Source organism: Bacillus rossius, unplaced genomic scaffold (genome assembly GCF_032445375.1).
Source record: "Bacillus rossius redtenbacheri isolate Brsri unplaced genomic scaffold, Brsri_v3 Brsri_v3_scf846, whole genome shotgun sequence".
Lineage (NCBI taxonomy): Eukaryota > Metazoa > Arthropoda > Insecta > Phasmatodea > Bacillidae > Bacillus > Bacillus rossius.
In genome coordinates, this window is record NW_026963081.1 from 1 (window position 1) to 5000 (window position 5000).

The window sequence follows — 5000 nt, forward strand, 5'->3', positions numbered from 1 at the left end:
TCCCGAGGGGGAAAAAATTAACATGTTAAATACAGCTTCCAGGCAATAGAAAAATGTCTCGGCGACGGAAGGCACCACTACCCGGCGAATTCCCGCCCCTCTGACTCCGTGCGCCAGCCTGTAATAGCGAATCGGGACTTAGAAAAAATTCGAGCAGGGAGCCAGACAATTCTGTCGGCGACCGAGGCCTCCGTGGCCGGGGAAATAATCCTCGGTAATTTTACATGTTAAATTAACATGTGTATTAACACAGGCTTGGAGAACCAAGCCTGCGGGACTCTGCAATACATTGAGCGGGGAGCCAGAAAATTCTGGCGGCGACCGAGGCCTCCGCGGCCGGGGAAATAATCCTCGGTAATTTTACATGTTAAATTAACATGTGTATTAACACAGGCTTGGAGAACCAAGCCTGCGGGACTCTGCAATACATTGAGAGGTGAGCCAGAAAATTCTGGCGGCGACCGAGGCCTCCGCGGCCGAGGAAATGGTCCTCGGTGATTTTACATGTTAAATTAACATGTGTATTAACACAGGCTGGGAGAAGCAAGCCTGCGGGACTCTGCAATATATTGAGCGGGGAGCCAGAAAATTCTGGCGGCGACCGAGGCCTCCACGGCCGGGGAAATAATCCTCGATAATTTAACATGTTAAATTAACATGTGTATTAACACAGGCTGGGAGAAGCAGGCATTCTGGACTTTGAAAAATTTCGAGCAGGGGCCGGAGAAATTCTCCCGGCGACCGAGGCCTCCGCGGCCGGGAGAACTTCGGCGCTCGGGCTCTGCGTGTACCCACCGCAAGGCCTATTTTGGGTTTTATAGGGGGTAGTGGTGTCTCTGGAGGGAAAAAATACACGGTAAATATTGCAGCCAGAGCCTATGGCAATCTGTTGGCGACCGAGGCCTCCACACCCCGGCAAATTTTCGGCTCTCGGACTGTGTGTATTCCACTGGAGACAGGCCTGCGGGACTCTGTAATATATTGAGCCGGGAGCCAGAAAATTCTGGCGGCGACCGAGGCCTCCGCGGCCGAGGAAAAGGTCATTGGTAAAATTACATGTTAAATTAACATGTGTATTAACACAGGCTGGGAGAAGCAGGCATTCTGGACTTAGAAAAATTTCGAGCAGGGGCCCGAGAAATTCTCCCGGCTACGAGGCCTCCGCGGCCGGGAGAACTCTCGGCGCTCGGGCTCCGCGTCTACACATGGGGAGCGGGCAGCCAGAAAATTCTGGCGGCGACCGAGGCCTCCGCGGCCGAGGAAATGGTCCTTGGTGATTTTACATGTTAAATTAACATGTGTATTAACACAGGCTGGGAGAAGCAAGCCTGCGGGTCGCTGCAATATATTGAGCGGGGAGCCAGAAATTTCTGGCGGCGACCGAGGCCTCCGCGGCCGGGGAAATAATCCTCGGTAATTTTACATGTTAAATTAACATGTGTATTAACACAGGCTTGGAGAAGCAAGCATGCGGGACTCTGCAATATATTGAGCAGGGAGCCAGAAAATTCTGGCTGCGACCGAGGCCTCTGCGGCCGAGGAAATGGTCATTGGTAATTTTACATGTTAAATTAACATGTGTTTTAACACAGGCTGGGAGATGCAGGCATTCTGGACTTAGAAAAATTTCGAGCAGGGGCCAGGGAAATTCTCCCTGCGACCGAGGCCTCCGCGGCCGGGAGAACTCTCGAAAACCACCTCGTTCGTGGTTGTTTGTCGTGCGGGGCGAATCGGGAAATCTAGCAAATAGCTGAAGACATTCTCCCGGCGATGGAGGTCTCGGCGGCCGGGAAAAACGCCCGCGCTCGGGCGTTGCGCGCCCCCTTGGCAAGGCCCATTTTGCGTTATATAGGGGGTAGTGGTGTCACGAGGGGAAAAAATTAACATGTTAAATACTGCTCCCAGGCAATTGTAAAATGTCTCGGCGACGGAAGGCACCACTACCCGGCATATTTACGCCCCTCGGACTCCGTGCGCCAGCCTGTAATAGCGAATCGGGACTTAGAAAAAAAATTCGAGCAGGGAGCCAGAACATTTTCCCGGCGATCGAGGCCTCCGCGGCCGAGGAATTTGTCATTGGTGATTTTGCATGTTAAATTAACATGTGTATTAACACAGGCTTGGAGAAGCAAGCCTGCGGGACTCTGCAATACATTGAGCGGGCAGCCAGAAAATTCTGGCGGCGACCGAGGCCTCCGCGGCCGGGGAAATAATCCTCTGTAATTTTACATGTTAAATTAACATGTGTATTAACACAGGCTTGGAGAAGCAAGCCTGCGGGACTCTGCAATACATTGAGCGGGGAGCCAGAAATTTCTGGCGGCGACCGAGGCCTCTGCGGCCGGGATAATAATCCTTGGTAATTTTACATGTTAAATTAACATGTGTATTAACACAGGCTGGGAGAACTAGGCATTCTGGACTTTGAAAAATTTCGAGCAGGGGCCGGAGAAATTCTCCCGGCGACCGAGGCCTCCGCGGCCGGGAGAACTCTCGGCGCTCGGGCTCCGCGTCTACCCATGGGGAGCGGGCAGCCAGAAAATTCTGGCGGCGACCGAGGCCTCCGCGGCCGAGGAAAAGGTCATTGGTAATATTACATGTTAAATTAACATGTGTATTAACACATGCTGGGAGAAGCAGGCATTCTGGACTTTGAAAAATTTCGAGCAGGGGCCGGAGAAATTCTCCCGGCGACCGAGGCCTCCGCGGCCGGGAGAACTCTCGGCGCTTGGGCAGCGCGTCTACCCATGGGGAGCGGGCAGCCAGAAAATTCTGGCGGTGACCGAGGCCTCCGCGGCCGAGGAAATGGTCCTTGGTGATTTTACATGTTAAATTAACATGTGTATTAACACAGGCTGGGAGAAGCAGGCATTCTGGACTTAGAAAAATTTCGAGCAGGGGCCGTTGAAATTCTCCCGGCGACCGAGGCCTCCGCGGCCGGGAGAACTCTCGGCGCTCGGGCTCCGCGTGTACACGCGTCAAGGCCCATTTTGGGTTATATAGGGTGTAGTGGTGTCTCTGGAGGGAAAAAATACACGGTAAATATTGCAGCCAGAGCCTATGGCAATCTGTTGGCGACCGAGGCCTCCACACCCCGGCAAATTTTCGGCTCTCGGACTGTGTGTATTCCACTGGAGACAGGCCTGCGGGACTGTGCAGTATATTGAGCGGGGAGCCAGGAAAATCTCCCGGCGACCGAGGCCTCCGCGGCCGAGGAAATGGTAATTGGTGGTTTTGCATGTAAAATTAACATGTGTATTAACACAAGCTGGGATGAGAGGAATTTGGCGGCGACCGAGGCCTCCTCACCCCGGCAAAATATCAGCTACCGGGCTCTGCATATTCCTACAGAAGCAGGCCTGCAGGACTCTGCAATATATTGAGCGGGAACCAGAAAATTCTGGCGGCGACCGAGGCCTCCGCGGCCGAGGAAAATTGTCATTGGTGGTTTGCATGTAAAATTAACATGTGTATTAACACAAGCTGTGACCAGAGGAATTTGGCGGCGACCGGGGCCTCCACACCCCGGCAAAATATCAGCTACCGGGCTCTGCTTATTCACATTCAAGCAGGCATTAGGGACTCTGAAAAGTTTCGGGCGGGGAGCCAGAAAATTCTCCCGGCCACAGAGCCCTCCCTCCCGAGAGTCTGTGTAAATGCCTGTTATACAGGCCCCATGAATTCCAGCCTTATAGGTTATTTTAAGTCTCCGTTCGTGGTTGTTCGTAAACAACTGCGATTCGGGATTTTGACCTATTTCCTATGATCATGTTCCCGGAAGTTAGCCAGCCTCTTTCAGTCAAAATCTCATATTTTGGGTACCTTTGTGAACCCATCGATAGGCCCATTTTGGGTATATTAGGGGGACATGCAATCGGGAAAAATTGGAATTATTTGCAATATGGAAAGAATATGTACATAAATGAAAAGGGAGTCCCCCCGAGTTTTCTCGCCCTATATATATTGCAAAAATATCCAATTAATTATTGTGGAACCTGTAGCACCTTTCTATGAAGCAGAATTAACATTACAGAACGGTTTGAATGCTACCACCTCAGTTTCTCTACAATGCATTGGATTTCAAAGAGGTGAATTACTGTGGATGGTACTGTTGTATGGCTAACAAATCGTCTGGGAAACAATGCAGAATTAAATTAAGAAGGTTGTATGTTTTCTGTTACATGGTGGAGGTGCCCTCTAGTACACAGTAAAATGTTTTGTGGACTGCAGCTCCTTGAGGAATTAATTCAGTATGGGTCTTGTAGTGGTCTGAAAGTGGATGATGAAAAAGAATGTATAATGGTATTCAGAGCACCTCGCGGTGAAGCGGACATGCTACCTCAAAATGCTTGATTGATTCATGCCCAGTTCCCCCAAGAAGCGGTACATTGAAAAAATTGATTTACTTTGTGGATGATACTAGCAAATACTATCCGCTGGGGGAAGTAAGCAGAAATTTGGTGGTCGTATGTTTGTTACATGGTAGAGGTGCTTTCTAGTACACAATGAAATGCTTGGTGTACCGCTGCTCCTTGAAGAATTAATTCCATATGGGTCTAGCCGTGGTCTTAACTGTGAACACGAAGAACTATCTAAAGTGGCCTATCTGTCTGAACTGCAATACACAAGCTGCGAGCCAATGCTATACCTTTCTCAGGTAACGAGCTCTTGTGCGGCGATTCGATTGGATGCGAAATGGTGGGGAACGCGTGTCCGGTCGTCTTAACCAAGTAATGGTTCCCCTCTGTTAACAATGAAATGTTTGATGGATCGCAGCTCCCTGAGAGACAAGTTTCAAAGGGGTTAGTCGCGGTCTTCAATCCTGGCCAAGGTGCAGTCACCATCTATAAGAGATACCTGCTTTACTGAAGGGTAGCAAGAGTTCCCTTGCCCGCATGTTGCTCCGTGGGGGTATATCAGTATAAAGGTAGAAGAAGCCATGATCGGAGCTTCGGTGGATGAGATTGGCGGAGAAGACATGTTCTTGTCTATCTGGTAGA